The sequence below is a fragment of the Leopardus geoffroyi genome, chromosome B3 (assembly GCF_018350155.1).
Source record: "Leopardus geoffroyi isolate Oge1 chromosome B3, O.geoffroyi_Oge1_pat1.0, whole genome shotgun sequence".
In the NCBI taxonomy this organism is placed as follows: Eukaryota; Metazoa; Chordata; class Mammalia; order Carnivora; family Felidae; genus Leopardus; species Leopardus geoffroyi.
Window position 1 is genome coordinate 5,140,504 of NC_059337.1, and position 23,504 is coordinate 5,164,007.

At 47.8% G+C, this 23,504-nt stretch overlaps 1 protein-coding gene across 2 annotated transcripts in view; it reads left to right on the forward strand.

The window, feature by feature from the left end:
- CRTC3 (CREB regulated transcription coactivator 3) overlaps positions 1-23,504 on the forward strand; it is a 109,733-nt gene that overhangs the window by 34,382 nt on the left and 51,847 nt on the right. The window lies entirely within an intron of this gene.

The following is a 23,504-nucleotide window of genomic DNA, read 5'->3' on the forward strand; positions in this document are numbered from 1 at the left end:
GGCTCCAGGCTCCGAGCTGGCAGCACTGAGCCTCCTTTTTTTAACCCCATGAAAAGAAACAGTAGTCTCAGAATGGCACCTGTCAGAAAGACCCTGGAGACAAATCAGCTATGTCCCAGCAGCTGTATGAAAACTCTGTAGGTTGGGGGCATCTGAGGGGCTCAGTCGGTTAAGAGTCCAGGTCACGATCTCAGGATTCACGGGTTCGAGCCCCGCGTCGGGCCCTGTGCTGACAGCTCAGAGCCTGGAGCCTGCTTCCAATTCTGTGTCTCCCTCTCTCTTTTCCCTTCCCGTGCTCCTCTCTCCCTCTCTCTCTCTCTCTCTCTCTCTCTCTCTCTCTCTCTCTCAAAAATAAACATTAAAAAAAATTTTTTTTTAAATCTAATAATGAGCAAAACAGAAACTAATCCCATGCGTGGGTCTCATCCCCTCAAGCTCTAATCTTGGGCCGGGGGTAGTGAGCCATGAGGCAGGGCTCTGAGGATTCACTAGCGTCTTCTGTGGGTTTCTCTTCAAACTCAACCTTCTCTGGGAAGACCCTCTATGGGGAGGCAGGGGAGGGGTGTGTGGGCATCACTGTGATCTCTTACTCTTGACCTCACTGCTGTTAAGGGGCGTCCTCAATGAAATGCTTCGCAGTTTCCTCCGGAACACATACATGCATTACGTTAATGTTCTAACGCTTCTTTATAATGGGAGTTTAGGGAGTAGAACGGTAAGTTTTCAAAAGGAACCCAGTCGGCTATAAACCAGTCAGTAAGTGCAGAGTGAAAGTCCCCAGGGAGGAGAGGTGGGTGAGTCACAAGAGATGATCTGGGATGTCTGTGGTCTGTTGTACACAGTGCTTGATTACCAAAACAGTAATCTTTACTTTGGCTTATAAAAGCCTCATGTTTTCACAGGGTGCAGCGAAATGTTCTCTACCCAAAACAACTGTGTCCCGGGGGTCTTGTCAAAAGGTCTGGCTTGGGAATACAGCTATGAAAAACACGCCCGGGGAACGTAACTACTAGAGGGATGCTGTGGTTGTGTTTGGACGGCAGGACTATAATTCCCCCTTCGCTCTGCTGTGCTAACTTGTCTGTGATGTGGTTATATTTCCTTTGCAATAAAAGGCCAATTTGACAAATACTTACCGAATACCATCTATGTGTCAGACTTGATGCTGGAGATGGGACAGTGACCCAGACAGGCATGGTCACTGCGTGGCCAAGCTTCAGCCCAGTGGGAGAGGTAGATTGTGAGACTGTGTGATGAACCCAGGGTAGAGGAGTTCACAGAGTGGGCCGGACGCATCTGAGTGGTGCCCTAAACCCAGGCTGGGGGTCGGGGGGAGCACCAGGGAAGGCTTCCTGGAGGAAGAGAGGTCTGAGCTGGGACCTGAAGGCCCTGGAACTCATAGACGGGGTGGGCGGTGTTCCAAGCAAAAAAGCAGGAGCGTCTGGCAAAGCTGAGAGGAAAGAGAAAGTGTATCCTGTGTGACAAACTGGCAGGTGGGGAGACTGGAACAGAGATTGTGAGAGCAGGAACCATATCATGAAGGACCTTTCTTTGCCTTTTTTTTTTTTTTTTTTTTTACTTAGAGAGAGTGCATGCTAGAGTGGGGGAGGGGCAGAGAGAGGGAGAGAGAGAGAGAATCCCAAGCAGGCTCCCTGCTGTCAGCCCAGAGCCCGACTCAGAGCTGATCTTGAGATCATGATCTGAGCTGAAACCAAGAGTCGGACGCTTAACCCACCAAGTCACCTATGTGCCCCAAGACCTTATTTTGTTCTTAAGGAATTTAGATTTTGTGCTAAGGGCAATGTAAAACTATTGGAAAATATGTATTTGCTTGCCTGCTTGCTCATTTTTTCTACCAAATTTTTTTAAGATTTTTATTTTTGTCTCTATGGGGGTAATCTGCGGGGCTCATTTATTCTACCAAATTAATTATTTTTAAAGATTTTTATTTTTATCTCTACGGGGGTAATCTCAATGGGGCTCAAACCCACAACCCCGAGATCAGGAGTCCCGTGCTCCACCAACCGAACCAGCCAGGCGCCCCCAAAATTTTTATATGAAAATAATACATTTGTTGCAAAAACTCAAATAAGAAGAAGCATATAAGATGAAAAGTACAAATTTCCCTTTCTCCCCTTTACACCCTCCCCGACTCCTAACCCCCAGAGGTACATACCTGAGTATTTCTTAGGCAGCCTTCCAGAGGTTTCCTGTGTCTATGCAAGCATATATCGCATACACGTACTTTCTCTTCACACAAAGTGGAAGCATGCCATACCAAGTAACTTCTACCTTAAAAACGAAACTTGAACATCTTGGGCATTTTTTCAGATTAGTACATAAAGATATATATTCTTTTCAATGGGTGTATCGCAAGCCTTTATATAGGTATCCCCCATTATTTACCTAAGCAGTTTCTTAGTTTTTAATAAAGTTCATTTATTTATTTTTGAGAGAGAAAACATGTGCACAGGCAAGTAGAGGAGGGGCAGAAGAAGAGGGAGAGAGAGAGAAACCCAAGCAGACCCCGCGTTGTCAGCCCAGAGCCCGCTGTGGGCCTCAGACTCACCAACGCGAGATCATGACCTGAGCCGGCATCAGGAGTCAGAGGCTTAAACGACTGAGCCCCCCAGGTGCCCCCGAGACCAGTTTCTTATTGACACATTTAGACTGTATCCACCTTTTCACTCTTAGGAAGGAACACTGCAGTGAGCTTTTTTTTTTTTTTTTTTAACGTTTACTTATTTTTGAGACAGAGAGAGACAGAGCATGAACGGGGGAGGGGCAGAGAGAGAGGGAGACACAGAATCGGAAACAGGCTCCAGGCTCTGAGCCGTCAGCCCAGAGCCCGACGCGGGGCTCGAACTCACGGACCGCGAGATCGTGACCTGAGCTGAAGTTGGATGCTTAACCGACTGAGCCACCCAGGCGCCCCTGCAGTGAGCTTTCTTAAGAGTTACATGTCTCTTTGGGTATTGATATAAGGGTGTCTGTAGGATACATTCCTCGAAGTAAAATAGCTGGGGAAGGAGTGTTTGCACATTTAAAGTTGAGGTAGATGTTGTAAAAGTATTCCCTATACAGATAACAGTTTTTGCTCCCACCGATGTTATGAGAGTGTTTCTTCATAGCCTCTTCACCAGGGAACGTACCCATTTTTACGCTCGTAAGAAACACGTGAGATTTATCGTCTTTATTATTTTGTTTTACATTTTTTAACATTTATTTTTGAGAGAGAGGAACAGAGCGCGCGTGGGGGAGGGGCAGAGAGTGAGGAGACCCAGAATCCGAAGCAGGCTCCGGGCTCCGAGCTGTCAGCACAGAGCCTCCCATGGGCTCGAACCCACGAACCGTGAGATCATGACCTGAGCTGAAATTGGACGCTTAACCGACTGAGCCCCCCAGGCGCCCCTCATTTTTACTGTTTTTAAGTGTACAATCAAGTGATGGTTAAGTATGTTCTAGGGTTGTAGAGCGGATCTCCAGACTGCAGACTGTCATCTTGCAAAACAGACACTTTGTACCCGTTAAACAACCGCACAACCGCTCCCTGTTTGCCCCTCCCTACCCCCACAGCCACCAATCTATTTGTTGCCTTTGAATTGGCCTCCTCCAGGTAACTCACAGAAGTGAAATTCTACAGCACTTGTCGTTCGGTGCCTGGCTTTCTTCACTTAGCATGTCCTCAAGGCCCATCCAGGTTGAAGCGTGTGACAGGAGGTCGTTCCTTTCGAAAGCTGAATAGTATTCCTTTGTACGTACGTGTCCCACCTTGTTTCTCTGTTCATCCATCCGTGAACGTCTGAGTTGCTTCCCCCTCTTGGTCTTTGTGACTGATGCTCCCGTCAACCCAGGCGTGCAAATAGCTCTTCAAGATCCTGCTTTTAATTCTTCTGGATATAGACCCAGAAGCAGGAATGCCGGATCACGTGAGGATTGTATTTTACATTTTTGAGGAGTGACCGTGCTGTTTTCTTCACTACCTTTTATAGTCCCACCAACAGTGCAGAAGGGGTTGAATTTCTCCGTATCCTCACTAATACTCATTATTTTTCGGTGTGTTTTTTTTTTTGGGGGGGGGGGGAGGCGGGGGCGTCGGAGCCGTCCGAATGTGTGTGAGGCGCTGCCTCACTGTGGGTACCCGCTACGATTTGTAGTTCTTTAATCATCAGCGATGCTCCGCTTCCTTCCATGTGCTTGTTGGCCGTGTGAGTATCGCCATGTGCTGTTGCCTGTTCAAGCTGTATCCATCTTTTCAGTCTTTGCCAGCCTCATGGGTAAAAAATGGTATCTTGTTTTATTTGGCATTTCCTTAATTATGAGTGAAATTTATTCATTTATTCAGCAAATAATATTGAGTGGCCCCCCCTGTGTGTCCAGCACCGTTCTAAGGACGTAACACAAAAGCCAGGTTGGCCGTCTCTTTATGTTTCTTTGGCCATTTGTATTTCCTGTTCTGTAGGCTGTGTTTTTAAGTCTTTGCCTGTTTTTCTGTTGAGTACTTTATTTTTTTATCAGCTTCTAAAAACTCTTTGTTATATATTAAGGAAATCGGCTCTTTGTGTATTCGTTTTCTATTACTTTGTAACGCATTACCACAAAATAAAAATTGCCTTTTACGGGGCGCCTGGGTGGGGGGGCTCAGTCAGTGAAGCATCTGACTTCAGCTCAGATCATGATCTCACCATTTGTGGGTTCGAGCCCCGCGTCGGGCTCTGTGCTGACAGCTCAGAGCCTGGAGCCTGCTTCCCATTCTGTGTCTCCCTCTCTCTCTGCCCCTCCCCTGCTCATGCTCTGTCTCTCTCTGTCTCAAAAATAAATAAAAACATTAAAAAAAATTTTTTTTAATTGCCTTTTATTATCTGACAGTTTCTGTAGGTCAGAAGTCTGGTTACAGCTTATTTGGACTTTCTGCTTTTGGGTCTCCCCAGGCTGCATTGCAGATGCTCACTGGGGCTGTGGTCTTATCAGAGGCCGATCGGGGAGTGTGCTTCCGTACTCCTTCAGGTGGTTGGCAGAATTCATTTCCTTGTGGTTGCAAGACAATAGCATCACTTTAAAAAAGTTTTTTTTTAAGTTTATTTATTTTTGAGAGAGAGAGAGGGGAGGAGGAGCAGAGAGAGAGGGAGACGGAGGATCTGAAGCCGGCTCTGTGCGGACAGCAGAGAGCCCAGTGCGGGGCTCACACTCATGAACCGTCAGATCATGACCTGGGCCAAAGTCAGACACTTAACCAACTGCACCACCCAGGTGCTGTACTCCTATTTTGTTTCAATGCTATTTTTACTTTGGAGTTAATTTTGATGTGGGATTTGAGACAGAGGTCCCCCGTCTTTTCCTCTATGATTAGTCTCTTGCCTCAATTCTTGAATAATTTATTCTTACATGGTTCTTCCTGTTTTCTTGCTTTGTTCCACTGATATGGCTCTTTATTCCTCCTCCATTCCACATCAGTATAGTTACTGTGGCTTTATAATGTGGTTTTAATTTTAATATTTTTTAATAGATATATTCATGGGGTGCAAGATTAAAGATGATCGAAAGAGTGTGCAAGAAAAATATTCCTTCTATCTCTTTTCTAGACAGTTCATTCCCCAAAGGCAGTCAGTGTTGTCATGTCTGTTTATTCTTGCAGGGATATTTTTAGACATCAGCAAATGTGAATGCATAATCCACTTTATCCCACCCTTTTACCCAGAAGGTAGCTAACCTACACATTTCCGTACCTTGCTTTGTTCAGCTAACATGTCTTGGAGAGCTTTCCATATCAGTTCACAAAGGACATCCTTATTCTTATTATTTTTTTAATACTCTTGTTTATGGATCTGTTTATGGGTCTACCATGATTTCTTCTACTAGTTCCCTAATTATAAACATTTAAGTTATTTACATACTTTTTTTTTTTTTAACGTTTATTTATTTTTGAGACAGAGAGAGACAGAGCATGAACGGGGGAGGGTCAGAGAGAGGGAGACACAGAATCTGAAATAGGCTCCAGGCTCTGAGCTGTCAGCACAGAGCCCGACGCGGGGCTTGAACTCACTGACCGCGAGATCATGACCTGAGCCGAAGTCGGCCGCTCAACCGACTGAGCCACCCAGGCGCCCCATTTACATACTTTTATCAAATATATACACTGTGTTTCAGTGAACAACTTAAATTTTTTTTTTAATATTATTTTTTGAGAGAGAGAGAGCAAGAGAGAGACTGTGAGCAGGGAAGGGGCAGAGAGAGAGGGACACACAGAATCCGAAGCAGGCTCCAGGCTCCGAGCTGTCAGCACGGAGCCTGACACAGGGCTTGAGCCCATGAACCGTGAGATCATGACCTGAGCCGAAGTCGGACACTCAGCTGACTGAGCTACCCAGGCGCCCTTTAGAGAACAACTTTATACACATACAATTTTATACACATGGAGGTACAGCTGCAAAAAAAATTTCTAGAAGTGGAATCGCTGGGACAATGAGTGATGCCTTTTTTAGTTTTGGTGGATGGCGTCAGTTCTCCCCCCACAGACATCGTGCCATTGTATTTCCCACCTGCTGTGTCTGGGGGGGCGTGTTTGCCTGCATCCTCCCCAGCTCAGTGTCTCATCAAACTTTTTGATCCTTGTCAGTCTTATAGATGAAACATCATGTTTCTATGTGGTGTTAAACTGCATTTCTCTTATTATGACTGAGGTGCATTTTTTTTCCATATTTACGAGTCATTTGTATTATTTCTTCTGTGAGCAATCTGTATCTTGTGCCCTGAATTTTTTTGGGTGGTTGATCTTTTTCCTATTGATTTTTTTAGGAACTCTCCATGTATTTGAAAAAGTAGACATTTATCTGTGATATTTGTCTTTTAGCATTCTTTTTGATGGATGCTTTTCCCATGCAGACACTTACATTTTTTTTGGCTTATTTGTATTTATTTTTTGAGAGGTGGTGGGAGAAGAGAGAGAGAGAGAGAGAGAGAGAGAGAATTCCAAGCAGGCTCTGCACTGTCAGCATAGAACCGAATGCAGGGCTCGAACTCACAAACCGTGAGATCATGACCCGAGCCCAAGTCAAAAGTTGGATACTTAACCAACTGGGCCACCCAGATGCCCCATACATTTTTTTTTCTTTTTTATGCAGCAAGATTTAGTGTTTTTAAATGGCCTCTAGGTTTTTTGTCATGCTATAAAGTATTCTCTTTGTTTCTTGTAATATTTAATGCCTTCATTTTTAGATTTAAAATCTTTGATCTATCAGGAGCTTATGCCAATGTAAGGCAGGCATGCAGTGTGGACCTGACTTAATTTTTTTGTTTGTTGCTTGCCAGTTATCCTAACACTGTAATCATCTTTTCTCCACTAATTTAAAATGCCACTTCAGGGGCGCCTGGGTGGCTCAGTCGGTTAAGCGTGTGACTTTGGCACAGGTCATGATCTCACGGTTCGTGGGTTCAAGCCCCGCGTCGGGCTCTGTGCTGACAGCTCAGAGCCTGGAGCCTGCTTCCAATTCTGTGTCTCCCTCTCTCTCTGCCCCTCCCCCTACTCATGCTCCGTCCCTGTCTCAAAAGTAAATAAACATTAAAAAAAATTCTTTTAAATAAATAAAATGCGACTTTTATCATATAATAAATTCCCACATGTTTTGATCATATTTTGACACTTCCTATTCTCTTTTATTGATTTATGTGCCTTCCATACACCAGAATCTCACTCGTTTTTGGTTTTTTTTTTTAATGGTTTTTTTTTTTTTTTTTTTTTTTTTTTGAGACAGAGAAAGAGCATGAACGGGGGAGGGTCAGAGAGAGAGGGAGACACAGAATCTGAAGCAGGCTTCAGGCTCTGAGCTGTCAGCACAGATCCTGACGCGGGGCTCGAACTCACGGACCATGAGATCATGGCCTGAGCCGAAGTCGGACAATTAACCGACTGAGCCACCCAGGCACCCCAGAATCTCACTGTTTTAACTGATTTTTGCAGCTTTATGTTACATTTAAAAAAAAAAAAAAAAAAAAAAAACCTGGTAGGGTTAACTCACTCTCATGCTTTTTTTCAAAGATTTTTTTTTTCCGGGCTATTCTTGCATGTTTATTTTTCCGGGTGAACTTTAAAATCAGCTTGCTGGGATCTTTTTTTAAAAAAAATCCTGTCATTAAGGGGTTTTTACGCAGCCGAATAATTTGATCAGATTTGTATTGTAGGAAGATTACTCTGACAGCCGGGTGGAAAACTGGCTTGGAGGAACCAAGATTAGAGACAAAAAGCCCAACTGCAAGGTTGTTGCAGGAATCCCGACCGACTGACCGGAGTGGAGGGACAGGGCATTGAGGAGAGTGGTGGGCTTGGAGGTGTCGAGAAGGCCGGAGTGGCCGGACTCGGAGATGCCTGGGATGGGAAGGTTTGGGGGAGGTGGGGGGAGGATGAGCCCAAGCGTCGTCCTGGGTCAGACAGCTGGGTGGTGCCATTTCCAGAGATTCAAAACAGATGAAATAGGGCTGGTTTTGGAGGAAGATGACGAATTCACTTCTAAACATGTGGAGCTCGAAGTGCCTGTCCCCGGGGCTGTGGAATGCACACTTCCGAAGCCGTGCAGAGTGCTCTGGGCCCGAGAGGCAGAGCTGTGGGACAGCCGTGAAGAGTCCCCAGCGCCTAGACGATGGTCAGGAATCTGCAGAGAAACTGCCAGAGAGCCAGGAGGAGTCACAGGGAGCCCGAAGAATGTTTTTAAAAGAGAGTAAATTGTCACTCATTTCAGACGCCACTGAGAGGTTGAGTAGCTTAGGAGCTGGATGTCTAGTTGGATTTAGCAACAAGGAAAGCCCACGGATATGTGGGGAAGAGGAATGGCAGCGGAGTTGGGGCTGCGGGGTGAGTGGGAGTTGAGGAAGTCCTGGGGGCGACCCCTTCATCTTGAAGCTTGGCTGCAGAGAGGAGACACGGGCGGGCGAGCCAGTAGAGGGGCGGAGGGGTGGCATCCTCTCTGAGGACCAGGTAACACTGAGATGGTTGTAAGGACCTAGGGAAATCGGCCAACAAGAATGGTCTAAGAGAGAGTGATCCCGGTACAGCGTTGGAATATGTTCTCTGACAGTTTTGACTTTTAATTTTGTGGGGTTTTCTAATATTTTTGTTTGGCTCCTATTCTTACATTTTTAGAGTGTAGACAAAGAGCTCAGAAATAGGAATCAGGTTTAGAAATGTAATCGGAGGTGGGGGCACCTGGGCGGCTCAGGTCGGTCCGTGAGTTTGAGCCCCTGCGTCGGGCTCTGTGCTGACAGCTCGGAGCCTGGGGCCTGCTTCGGATTCTGTGTCTCCCTCTCTCTCTCTGCCCCTCCCCTCCTCACACTCTTTCTCTCCGTCTCTCAAAAGTAAATAAGCATTAAAAAAAAATGTAAGTGGAGATGAAGTTTAAAAGCGAAGTACAGAAAAGTGTACAAGTATGCCACCATTTATGTAAAAAAGGAGCAGAGTGATATGTATTCCTATTTGCTCTGCGTGCGTAATCCGTATTTGGAAGGAGTCACAGGGACCTAATCAAGTTACCCATTGGGCAGTGGGAACTGGATAGAAGGGCATCTTCACTGTCCATCTTCATATTTCTTATTTAAGAATGTGAACATATTACTTAAGTCATTTCATCTAAGCTGGTTGGTTTCTTTAAAAACAACGGTTCTGGCAGAGCCTGCATTTTTAGTGAGTGATGGCCCCAATTGTCTGTGATTCAACTGTTCGTCCACATCCGCAAACCACTAAGCAGCAAACTCTTGCTTTGTGCTGTGAGGTGTGGATCTTTGCTCTTTCTCTGCTCTTCCCCACAGGAAACCAGCACCCTTGGGGAAGTGGACAGTCCCGGCTCTTGGGTCAGGAAGGAGGACTATGGCCTGTCACCGCCTGGCCCTCTTAGCCACAGCATTGACCAAATGCACTATTAAGGTCTTGCGCCCAATTCCACCGTGGGCAGCAGGGAGCAGCTCTCGTAGAATTCAATCAATTCTGACACTGCCTACCTGGAGACAGCATCAGATCCATTCCCACCGGACCGCCCCCCTCCCCCCCTCCCCTGCACACACTTCAGACGCCAGCTACAGGTTCAGGTCCCCAAGTTACCTACAACTTCTGTCCAACTTGGCCACCAGTCAGAGGTTCTTACGACCTCCTCCCTCTTTGGATTCAGTTAACTTGCTAGAGCGGCTCCCAGAACTCAGAGAAACGGTACTTACGCTTGCCGGCTTATTGTAAAAGGGTATGGTAAAAGATACAGATGAACGTCCAGAGGGAAGAGAGGCACAGGGCCAGGTGTGTGGGAAGGGGCACCTTCTCAGAGCGCTTCACTCTCCGCAAGTCTCCGTGTATCGAGCCCCATCCTTTGGGGTGTGTACAGCAGGTTCCTTACTAGGTACGATTGATTAAATCATTGGCCGCCCGTGACTGATTCGACCCCCAGTCCCTCTCCGCTCCAGGGAGATGTGGGAGAGCGCTGAAATTTCCAGCCTTGTAACCAACCACCTGGTTGATTCTCCGGACAACCAGCCCTCACCCTCGGGTGTGTTCCAGAAGTCACCTAATTAACATAATAAAAGACACCTTTGTTGCTCTCATCAGTTAGGAAATTCCAGGGAGCTCTGTGTCAGGAACAGGGATGAAGACTAAATATTTATTATAAATCACAATATCGGTTATAAACCTGGCTGGTAGGGAGAGGAAAGGAGAAAGGGGGTCAGTCATTATCCTCATTATGCTGATACAGGCAAAAGTCTCACGCTGGCTCTCCCCTTCCCAGCCGTAGCACATCCCAGGGACAGTCCTGTGACTCTCCATCTCTCGGTGATCATTCTAAAACTATTCCGGGAGAAATGAAAACAGAATTTTTAACGAGATATCTGCACCCCCCCCCATGTTAATTGCAACATTATTCACAATAGCCACGATGTGAAAACAGCCCTATGCCCATTCACAGATGGATAAAAAGATGTGGTCCATATGCATCATAGAATATCGTTATGCTAAGTGGCATAAGTCAGAGAAAAACAAGTACATACTATACCACTTCTATGTGGAATCTAAAATAATTAAACTTGTGAAAAACAGTTAAATGGTGGTGCTCAGGGGCTGGGCGTGGGGAGGTAAGAGTGATGGTGTTTAAGCCTGTGAGCTGTGACAAGTGGTACATAAGCCATGAAGCTATACCTGCAGCATAATGAAGGTTGACGATATTATACTGCAGTTATTATTAATATGACAGATACCGCCATAGCAGCGGTCATGTTACAATGTATAAAATGTATCAAAGTAACACGCTGTATGCCTTTAAACTTACACAACGTTAGGTATCACATTTATTCAATAAAAAAATAAAAAGTAAGCGTAGAAAAGAAAGTCTTACCTGGAACTCCAAAAATTTTCAAAAGATCTCAGAAAACTTCCCAAGAACAAACAAATAAAATACACAGAAAATGGAAGAAGAAGAAAAAAAAAAAAACCGGTAGCACTGCTGAGTACATTTCATTGTGGTTTTATAGCAAATATCTGAATTAGTGCACTGGTTAAACATATTTTACTTCTAATCTCTAGTTTTATAGTCCATGCTGATTGCACACCCCCACTATAAAACATCAGATGAAATACAAAAAAAAAAAAAAATCTCCTCAAAATGTTGAACCCCCACAGAAATAACCAAGTTCACTGCTAGTTTTCCTTATCCACTTTTTAGGGTACCAGATACCGAAGGATATGTTTATTTATTTATTTTTAATGTTTATTTATTTTTGAGAGAGAGAGAGAGAGAGAGAGAGAGACAGAGTGTGAGTGGGGGAGGGGCAGAGAGAGGGAGACACAGAATCCAAAGCAGGCTCCCGGCTCCGAGCTGTCAGCCCAGAGCCCGACGCGGGGCTCAAACCCACGAACCAAGAGATTATGACCTGAGCTGAAGTCGGACACTCGACTGAGCCACCCCGGCGCCCCACCGAAGGATACGTTTAGTTAGGGCTGGGTTAATGGTGCCTAATCTGAGTCAGCGGACCCCACACCGGATCGAATCATTAGCTTTATTAGCTTCATGGCTGGCCACTCAGTAGCTCCCCAGGCTCCCTTGGGCTGGGCTCTGGGAACAAAATGGGACGTCCATCCCGCCTCTTCCCAGAAGTGAGGCCATCTGAGCCTGCATGGGCAGGGCCAACCTGGCTGGGGCCTCCAGTCCCAGGCCAGCGCTGGAGGAAGGCCCACCTTCCCTGTAGGGGACAGACCCTGTGCGCTAAGGTTGGAAGCTGTGGGCTGTGGGTGCTGCCGCAGGGGGGGAGCGCTGGGCCCTGTCCAGAGCCGGGGAGAGCGCCTCTCCGGCAGTGGGGGGTTTCCCTCCCCTGTCTGTAGGCAGAGGCGGGCAGTTGCACAGAGGAAAAGCCTTCCTTTTACGAGCCCTGCCAAGCTTTCTGTTCGGTTGACAAAGGGAACGCCAAACCAAGTTAACTCAGTGTCTCCCAACAAGCCGCCCAACTCACTTGCGGCTCTAACTCACGTTAAGTGAAGAACTTGCCCCCCACCCCCACCCCGGATGTTCTCTTCCACTTTTGTGGCTTGCTTCCTCCTGGAGAAGAAAACAGCCCTACGATGATGAATGTTTGGAAGCCTCTCCTCTGGGCCGATTCCCTGCAGAGAGTCCCCCAGGGACGGTTCGCAGCTCAGCCTACGGGGAAACATACCAGAGCCCCGCGGCCTGAGCGGGGAGTGGCTGGCCTGGGAAAGTGGGGGTGCCAGACTTCCGAGGGCCGGTAGTGGCTGCGGCTGACCTTCCCCAGCGCCCCTAACTCTTGTGACTGAGAGTGCGGACAGACGGACAGACAGGACACTGCGGGTGCCTCTTCATGAACAAGTGTCCAGATGAGGAAAAGTACTCTGAGCTCTTTGAAATCGAAAACAGGATGTCTTTTTTTTTTTTTAATCCGTATGCTTTATTTAGAATTGCCATGTGCTGTTAGAGCTAACTAAATATACCAGATTGTTTTATTCCCCCCCCCATTTTCTCATGATACTTTTCTAATTCCTTTGCGAAATTATACACCTATTTTGTCTTTTTAAAGTCATGTAAAAACAGTATTTTAGTAGTAATTTTTGCTGGCTGCGTGGTCGAAAACGTAGCCTCTTGCATGTATAGAAGCTGTTGGAGGTAAAGGTTAAAAAGGCACCCTTAATGTATTACAGGGCATCAATATCAACTTTTAAAACATTGAACTTTTGGGGCGCCTGGGTGGCGCAGTCAGTTAAGCGTCCGACTTCAGCCAGGTCACGATCTCGCGGTCCGTGAGTTCGAGCCCCGCGTCGGGCTCTGGGCTGACGGCTCGGAGCCTGGAGCCTGTTTCGGATTCTGTGTCTCCCTCTCTCTCTGCCCCTCCCCCGTTCATGCTCTGTCTCTCTCTGTCCCAAAACAAAATAAATAAACGTTGAAAAAAAAAAATTTAAAAAAAAAACAAAACATTGAACTTTTAATTTGGAAGTTTTAAATGTACCCCAAAGTAGGAAATAGAGTCATGAAGCCCCCCCTGTGTGTACACTCATCACCACTTTCATCATTCTGTCCAGTTTTACGGAGATACAGCTGACATGTCACATTACATTAATTTCAGTGTGCAACGTAATTTGCTGTCCGTATACGTTGCGAAACGGTTACCACGGTAAGTTTAGTAAACATCCATCACTTCACAGTTACATTGTTTTTTCTAGTGAGACAACTTTAGAGATCTCTCTCAGCAACTTTCAGATGTGCAACATTTCCCTGGCCTACTTATCCTAAAACTGGAAGTCTGTACCTTGTGACCACCTTTACCCATTTCCCCCACGTCCCATCCTCTAATAATTTCCAACATTTTGTCAACTTTGTTTTATTTATACCCCCCCCCCACACACACATACACTTTTTTTTTTTTTTTAATTCCAAATAACAGATTTCTTCTAGGCTCAGGGATGTGTCTCACCAGGTTTAGTCACAGTGGGGTGTGTGGTGTGGTTCAGGGCGCAGCTGACTGAAGGGGGAGGGGAGGAGGGTGGTGGGTAGGGGCAGGTAACGGTCTACTTGTCACCTCCCTTCCCTGAGGCAGAAAGAGGCCCCTGATGGGCTGCAGCTAGGCTCAGGCACCTTGACCCCTTTCCTGCTTGATCTGAAGCACCCACCTGACCCGTCTGGCCGCCGAGGACCCCTGTGGCCTCCCTCTGCTGGCCAGCTGCTCTGTCTCCCGTGTAACCTGCCTCTAGGCCGGCCTCCTTTGCCCCGTCCCTGCTCACGTCTTAGCTCGCAGAAATAATTCTTCATATCGTTGTTGTCCTCAGAAGAGGCAAACCCGCTTTTTCTGGAGGAAATAAATGGGCAGACCCAGTTTACCCAGAACTTCCCTCTTGGGTCGTGATCACATCAGCAGCAGAGTTCAAGGTCAGACTGCACTCAACAGAAGCCCTCCCCCGACCCCCATCTCCATCAAACACACCACACCAGGCAGGAGGGTGGAGTGGGAATGGGCAGTGTAAGACCTCTCCCTTTGTGGGGGCTGGTGGGGCATTTCCTGGAGAGATAGGAAGGTGCCTTTAGAGGCTTGGCATCTGGTTAGCCCTTGTCATGCCCGTGCTCATCCCTGAGGGTCTGAGGGGGGCGAGGGGATGCTTCACCTTATTCTGGAAGAGTGTAGCCATCCACAAAAGCAGAAAGGACAGAATAACAGGCTCCCGTACAGCTGTCACCAGTTTCAGTAACTTTCAACATTCTGTCACTGAAACTTTCTGATCGTGCACCCTAGCAGTAAGAGTGTTGTAGCCCCAGTCTGGGTATCTTTGTTTGTTTGTGAGTTACATACACATACACACGTTCGCAGAAAGCAGAGTGGAAACAGCTTCCAGTGTCTTCTCTCTCCCCTGTGCACATCCTCTATACCCCACCCCCACCCCCCACCGAGAGGCACACACTCTGGTCTGGAGCCCAGTTATTTGGAAACATAATGACAAACAGAGCAGACATGTACTGGACCCCACTGTCATGGACACTGGGAACTGAGAGGGAAGACGCTGGGGCGTGGTGGGGGGGGTACGGCAGGATGACGGGGCTCAGTGCATCTGTGGGACGTCATCCCCACCTCTCCAGATGAGGCGCGTGCGCAGCTGGGCCAGGACCCTGACCCGTCTGTCCCTTCCTGAGCAGGAGCCCCCAGCGTGAGCCCTGGGCTCCACACTCTGGGTGTGTTTTAGGCTTTGCTGTTTCGACAGATTATTTTGCCTGAGGTCACTTTGGTTGGTTTCCTTTTCTGTGTGTGTTTGGACCTTTGCTGCCTTAAAAAAAGGTTTTGTCTCTGTCGTTTTTTTTTAGAGTAATCCTTTAGCTTAGTTTATCTTAATAATTTCACTCCCCTTTTACCTTTCACTTCACAATAAGGACGAGGAAGGGGCCACACGAGGGCCTCGGGTACAGCGGCAGGTCAGGCGTCCAGCTCTGCCCCTTCGTAGCTTCCTTTCCCCTGCGCCGCGGGGTTCACTTCTTCCTTTGGAGATTGGATCCCAAATTTGTGTGGTCAAAAAAGGCACAGTCTCCATGTTACAAAACAAACACACACCAAAAAAACCCCAACGGTGATTCAGGGGCTCTGAGGGTCAAATGACCCTTCCAGACTGGATAAGACCAGCCCGAAGACGGTGCAGAGCTGGCCGACTGCTGAAATGACTGTGTTCCCAGAAGCTAGGACCTTCACAGCTTGGTGGACTCGGGACCTCGGCCTCTGGCACGTTTCTAAGCGTCAGCTCCTGCCCGTCACCACGGAGGGCGAAGGAAGGGGGTGGGGGCTGCTGTGAGGCAGGGCGAGCGCAGGTCTGACCCTGATTTGTAAACCATTTTGATTTGCTCTTTAAGGAGTGTGGGGTTTTTTGTGTTTTTGTGTTGTTTGGGTTTTTTTTTGTTTGTTTGTTTGTTTTTTGGGTTTGTTTGTTTGGTTGGTTGGTTGGTTTTTTGATGGTGATATAATAGAGTCTCTAATCCAGCTATGAAATCCTTTTTATTCTCTTCAGCTTATAAGGTAGAATGAAAACGGTCCATTTAATCCCAAGGCAGTGAGTTCATAGCCTCTTCTCTGTTGTGGGCAGGCCTTCAGGGCTCCCTCTCCTCCTCATGAGAACCAAGGGGGATGCGGGCTCCAATTGTCCCCAGCTGGGTTGCCAGGAGAGGCACGGTTGTCCTTTTGAAAAGAAGAGGCCGGTCACGTCTTCCATTAACGGCATCGAAAAGCCCTGCCAGCCCAAGGAACCTGCCTCACCCCTACACTCCCTAAGTCTCCACTCTTCCCAGGGCAGCAGTCTGTTCAGGCCCAGGGGCCAGTCTTACGTGCGTTTACCACTAAGCGATGTGAACTCACAGACAGAGCAATTTAGAAGGACTAAGGAAGCATTTCATCCTATCGGAGGAAGCTGTGGGATCGGCGGTAGAGAGCCTTGGGGCTTTCAGCTAACCTCTTAGCCCACGGGATGTTAGACACCTGCCCCAAACACCTGCCCCAAACGTGCTGGTCCCATGAGCCAGGTGTGTGTGTTCTTTATGCTGCAAGATGGTCAGATATCTTAGCAGTGTTGTCATTCTTAGCTCTTCAGTAGATTTACAAGAACATAATTTTGTCTGGAAAATCTCTCAACAAAATCGTTTTTATTTTTGGGGCACCGGGGTGGCAGTTGGTTAAGCGTCTGACTCTTGATTTCGGCTCAGGTCATGATCTCGTGGTTTGTGGGGTCGAGCCCCACATCAGGCTTCACTCTTGTCAGCATGGAACCTGCTTGGGATTCTTTCTCTCTCCCTCTCTCTGCCCCTCCCCTGTTTCTCTCTCTCGCTCTCTTGCTCTCTCTCAAAATAAACATTTGAAAAAAAATCTTTAACTTCTTTTCTGTAGTATGCCACACTCACAAACCTGATTTCACGTAGACTACTTAGCAGAGGAGGCAAAATGGCGATATGAGGATCAGGATCCTGAGTTCAGGCTTCCAGCTAGTTTGTCACTAGCTGCATCACCTTGAGAAAAATCACTCCTCCTTCTGGATGCTGGTGTCTCCCGTGGAGAAGGAACGTGTGGAGTTGGGGTCCGCTGTGGCCAGCACCCCTTGGTTCTTACCTGTGAAGCTCACCCTAATGAGCTGTCAGCCATACACCCCACCTCCCCTCCTTGGGCTCCTCCCACCCTGTTCCCGAGAGCGGGTGGCCCCACATATCAGGCTCAGGTGTGATGCAAGACCTGAGGGGCCCCCTCGGGCTGCTCCCCTCGAGGGTTCCTGTTTCTGCCACTGAGATGGGTGAGGTTGCCACCGAGTAACCCCTGGTTTAGGCAAGCGGACTGTCCTCGCCCTCGTCCGTGTCCGTGTCATCGGAGCTGCCGGCCCAGAAGTGTTTCTAGTGTTGACAGTGGTGTTCTAGAAAAATCCATGCTGCTCTTGCGGGAGTTTTACCTTTTTTCCCTTCGAGCTGTCGAACTGAAAGCTGTCTTACGTAGCCTTGTTTGTGTGTGAGTACCGATGGTGCAGCCCTTTGTAACGATGCTGAGTTACAGGATCCCGGATCAGGCTTGTCGAAGGAACCACATACGCTTCATCCTGGGACTCTGCATGTTTTAAATACATTTTTTTAAAACGTTTATTTCAGAGAGAGAGACAGAGTGTGAGCAGGGGAGGGTCAGAGAGAGAGGGAGACCCAGAATCCGAAGCAGGCTCCAGGCTCCAAGCTGTCAGCACAGAGCCCGACGCAGGGCTCGAACTCACAGACTGTGAGATCTTGACCTGAGCCGAAGCCACCCAGGTACCCCTTCAATACATTTTTTTTAAACGTATTAAAACTTCTGACAATGCAAGAGCATACAAGAACATACTTGCATTTAGAGTCATCCAGCATTTAGAAATTCCTGTTTCACTAGAGAAAATTGGCAAATTCCAATTCTCCTGCTTTTAATAACATTGTGTAGAAATACAGCCTTAAGCTAGGATTGATCTTTGTTGCAAGAAAAAAAGAAAAAAAAGCGTGGCTTGGTCTTTCACACATAAAGAATATACTGTAACATATATAGAACATGTGTGTATATAGAATATAACGTAGGATACTTTTAATAATGATCATCCCCTTGAGGGGACAGTGAACAGCTCTCCAGCTCTCAGACTTGAGCTCAGGTCGACGAAACAAGGGCTTAGTAGGAATCTGCTTGTGGTTTATTAGTCACGTGGAAAGATCTGGGGTTTGTGATTAACCACAAGCTCCATGCTATGCCAACAATACGGTACATCTGCTAAAAGAGTTAATGCAAATATAGGTCACGCTGATAGGTCAGTGGTGCCTACTGACAGGAAGTAATTTTCCTCCTAGGAAAGGTAAGGAAATTCACCTGCAACTGCTCAGCCAGTCATCTCTGGCTGCAGCTTTCAGAGGCGATGTGGGCAGCAGGTGGGCGCCCACACCCGCGAAAAGACACCTAAATGAGCTCTTGGTCCCGGGCGGGGTGGGGGCGCGGGGGTGCACTGAGCCCGCCGTACTCTCTGCCATTGGCCCTGGATTTCTGCCCAGAAACGCGCAACTCTGCTTCCTCTGGAAGATTCACACTTTCTGTTTCATCTCAGCCAGCCTCGACCCCCCCAGCAGCCATCCTAATACCTGCATCCCTGATCTAATTTGCCATCCACATAGAGATACTTTCACAAGCAATAGGGGAGCCTACAATCCTGCAAAGGGAGGAGGCCTGAGGGCGAGACTCTCTGTAAGTGGATGTCCCGTTCTCAGCAGCACCTTGAACTGCTTGGGGTCTGCCTCCTTCCCCGCACCGCCCCCCCCAAAAGGCCCAACGACAGAAAGTAGGCAAGAGTCGACTGTAGCTGGTCTCCTTGCCGACTCGGGAGTCACCTTTACCCCTGACCCCCAACGCAAACCCACCTCGTTGCCCTTCACTGTTGAGGTCCGTGGAACCTTGGTGCTTGGGCTGTGCTCCACCCACACTCAGTCTGCCTTCTGTCAAATTTGGCGACTTAAGCCCAGAATCCACCTTTCCCCTGCCTTGTGTTACCGCTCGGTCCTTTCCTCTCACACTCAGCCTCTGCCAGTTAGGTCCCAACGTGGAACGGAATTTGATAGCTGGCCCCTTCGCTGCTAAGGTTCCCGTGTGACCCTCCTGGTGCTGAATCTCATCGTCGGGCCATTGACACTGGCCCCACTGCATTGTCTCAGGCTGCCACCAAGAACGTCGCCACCCACAGTGTGCCCTTTCCACCTGCTTCCTAGTGCCTAGGAAGGGGTGGGGGGAGCGTGGTAAGGCGTGTGCTGGTGCAGGCCCTGGAGAGGTGACTGGACCCCCCTTCCTGTGTGTGTGTGTTCCTTAATAAAAACCACCAAGCTGTCCCCAAACAAACAAAAAGGCAAGGAAGACCAGCTAAATTTGAATTTTCCCACCACGAATACTTGAAACGTTATTGGACATCGGCTCAACACCCTCTTGGGTGTTGCCCTGGCCTTGCTGGGGCCCTCAGCACGCACTCGGTCTGCCTGCGGGTAGTGTGGCCCTGGGGCCCCCACAGCAGGGGGAGGGGCGGTTGAATGCAGAGGCACAGAAGCCTTCTTTTCTTCGTTTAGTGTCTGGGTCCCGTGTCCTGAAACAGGATGGTGTTTATCAGAGCCCAAACCCGGGTCCATCCTCAAAACAGGTGCCAATTTCCCAGGTTCTTCTGACTTGAAGGAAAATTGGACTCTGCACATCACTGTAGCCTCTCTCTGCTGTCACTGTCATATTAGCTTTGTTGTGCTAACAGCCACTCCCAAAACTCTGGGATTGGGGCAAGCTTTTTTTTTTTTTTTTTTTTAACTCCTCTTTGTTGCTGGGGGCTCTCCTGGATAACTGAGGCTGAGGGAGCATCCCTCTTTAGGTCATGGAATTCTCAGGGCAGAAGGAAGAGAGTAGGAGAGTTTCTATTTGGACAAATGTATATCATGTCTGCTCCCGAACCATGGGCCGGAGCCAGTCACACAGAGCCCTGCCAGCATTCTGTCTGTCCAGCCATTCATCCCAAGCTGTAGCTTTTAGAGGTGACCCGGCATGGGCAGCAGATGGGTGCCTAACAAAGATCTAGGTCCTTTAGGGATACCTTGGGAGGCTCAGAGTAGCAGGAAAGCCCCTACCAATGGTGTCGCCCGTGCTGTCCATAAAAGGACTCTGTGGGGTGGCCTCACCTTTAACAAGATGCTTCCCAACACCCAACCACCTAGACATCCATCCTCCTTCTAATGCCCAGTGTTCTTAGTCTGCTCGGGCTGCCCTAACAGGACACCACAGACTTGGGGGTGGGGTGGGGGGAGGGCCACTGACACAGCAGAAATCTCTTGTCCCACAGTTCTGGAGGCTGGACGTCCAAGATCGAGATGTGGGCGGGGCGGGTTTCTGGTCAGGCCTCTCTTCCTGCCCTCACACGGCCTTTCCTCTGTGTGTGTGTGTTCCTGTGGTCTCTTCCTCTTAACAGGACACCAGTGCTATTAGATGAGAGCCCACCTGTAGGACCTCACTTAACCTGCATTTCCTTCTGGGTCCACATGCAGTCCCTCTGGGGGTTAGGGCTTCAACCTGTGCACTGAAGCAGGTGGGGGAGCAGTTCGGCCAGTAAGCCCCAGTGCCCCTGGGATAAGGCAGCTTTCACGTGCATCATCTAATTTCGTTTTCTCAGCAAGCCTGTGAGGAAGTTATCAGCAGCATCACGTCCACTTTACAGATAAGAGAGAGGGGATGACTGGCTGTTAAGTAAACGATTCTGGACTGGAACTGTTTCTTTGACTCCAAAGCACATGTTCTTTGAATTGCAGCATGGGGTGTGGGCCTCCTCAACATTGGAAGTGAAATACTGTGCACCTGCTGAATTAATAGCTATAAGGGTTACATACACAGAAAATAGGTACAGGAAATAGACCACAAGAATGTATGTGCTGTGTGGGTACAACCCACGTAAAAAAAAACTATGGATAAAACTTGAAAAGGAACTGAAAGCACGAAGCCCTTGGCCTTCAGGTTCTTTTTTGTGTTAGAGTCGACCTAAGAGATACATTGTTAAATAACAGACTCTTAGCTCTCAGCAGGCACAAGGCCATAGTGTTTCACAGGCTTCCTCTTCTTGAGTCTGCTCAGCCGCCCCCCCCCCCCGCCCCCACTCTGGCTTCCCGCACAGAACACCTGCTGAGCTCATGTCATGAGCAAGGCAGGTGCCTGTGAGTCCAGAAGGCCGAAAAGCTCAGTGTAGTTTGGAAGAAGACCAGCTGCTATAGGGGCAGGGGGCTTCAGTAGTGTCACGCTGAGCCCGAGAAGAAAATATCCAATGTTGGCAGAGACCATCCCCCGCCCCCAAGCTGAGTCCAGGTAGCAATACAGGATTTGGGCCCATGCGTTTGGTGACTGCAAAAGAGGCGAGTATGAATAGCAAGTATGTGTGTAATAGGAAGTCTGCCAGACGTTCCAAGAACTCTCTGCTTTTTTGGAACCCCTTCTAGAGGCCCTCAGCCCCACCTCTGTAGGCCGGTCTCCGTACTCTGAGACTCCTAGATGAAAGTGTGTTTCCAAGGACATGTAACACCACTCAGGTGAATATTGGTCCTATTACCAGAGAATCCTCCCTTTTACCCTGGAACAAAGTCATCTGTCCCTCGTGTTCCTGTGTAAACAGGTTTTGAAAACCGTGTGATGTGGGTGTGCGTCCTCTTGATTAACAAGGTATTTCAATTTGTCACTCCCTGAAAGATTATACTGTGTTGTCTGAGATCAGCACCCAGCTTACCCATCACAATGGCTGTTTTTCATGCCCTCAGAAGTTGTTCCTCACGAAGATCTCTTTGTTTTAGGAGATGACAGATTTGGGTTGAAAAAGAGATTAGACGAGCCACCTGGGTGGCTCAGTCGGTTGAACGGCTGACTTCGGCTCAGGTCATGATCTCGCGGTTTGTGGGTTCGAGCCCTGTGTTGGGCTCTGTGCTGACAGCTCGGAGCCTGGAGCCTGCTTCGGATTCTGTGCCTCCCTCTCTCTCTCTTTTCTCTCTCTGCACCCTCGTGCTCTCTCTCTCTCTCTCAAAAATAAACAGAGAGAGAGATTAGAACTCTTAGACTCAATTAATTTAGACATTGTATCAGCCTGCTCTGGAGAAATAGGAGGCTTTCCCAAGTCCAGTGTGAGAAAATCCATGTTTAGCAAAGAAAAAGTAACCACCAATTCTTAGCTAAAAGAAACAGCTCCCCTATAAAAACATCCTCTGTTATAGGATTCCTTTCAGGGCAAGCTGTTTATACATGATTCGGTTTAGATAAAAGAAAATCTGCTTTCGTATATTTCACAAACACATCCATCCCTTGTGTAACGTTATATATACACTACGCGCACATCATATATGTGATACAGTGGTCCAGCCTAGCGTTTGGCCTTTGACAACCAAAAAGATCGCCTTTTATGATGCCAGTCTCAAAAATGTTAAGAATGTACCCCCACGGCACCTGGGTGGTTCACTTGGTTAAGTGTCCGACTCTTGATTTCAGCTCAGGTCATGATCTCTCATGGTTCGTGAGTTTGAGCCCTGCGTCGAGCTCTGTGCTAACAGTGTGGAGCTTGCTTGGGATTCTCTCTCTCTCTCTCTCTCTACCTCTCCTGCTTGTCTGTCGCTCTCAAAATAAATAAACTTAAGAAGAATGTACCCAAGCCTCCCTTAAGAAAGGATTTCAGATTTATTGACCACGGCTTTATCTTGAATCTGTTTATATTTTCATTTGTGCCATTTTGGGGAATAATGAGTTGCGCATTTTCAACCTGTGTTGTGGTAGCATTCTTTTCTCTTTCCTTAACTGAGGGGTTGCAGACTCAAACGTCTAACGTAGTAAGTCAGTCGGTGGCCTGGTGTAAGCATTAAAAGCACGAGAACGGGTGTCCCGCCCACAGAGAGCAGCCACTCTTGGTTTCAGTCCATCCTGCCACATGGGAACGTGGGGCTGGCGTGGCCTGGGTGTTCAGATCTTTCCCCAGAAGCCTCAGACCTGAATTTTTAAACATTGTCAATTCAATTGGAAATTTAAAGACTCTGTGCAAAACAAATAACCCACAGTCTGTAGGTATTCCGGTTTATTTCTGGATACTGTATATCTGTATTTCTGGATACTGTGTGTGTGTGTGTGTGTGTGTGTGTGTGTGTGTGTGTACACACATTTCTGGATACTGTATCTGTATTTCTAGATACTATAGGTATCCAGCTTACCTCTGTCTGAAATAGACCTCTTGCGTTTCAAGCATACTTCTGAGTGTCTGGGGTGTGATATATGAACCTGTGGTCCTGCCTCGTAACTGTGACAGCTTTTAATATATCATCGATTTGGCCTTTATCTTAACACACCAAAGACCGTTTTCAGTTATTCTGCACTCCTACAGAAACAGCCCCACGTGCTCCGTGACTGTGTTTACCTTGATTCGAGGCACAGTCATAAACACTCGTAAAAATCCGAATCTGCCTTTTCATCTGCCACCGCTGCTGAGGGTG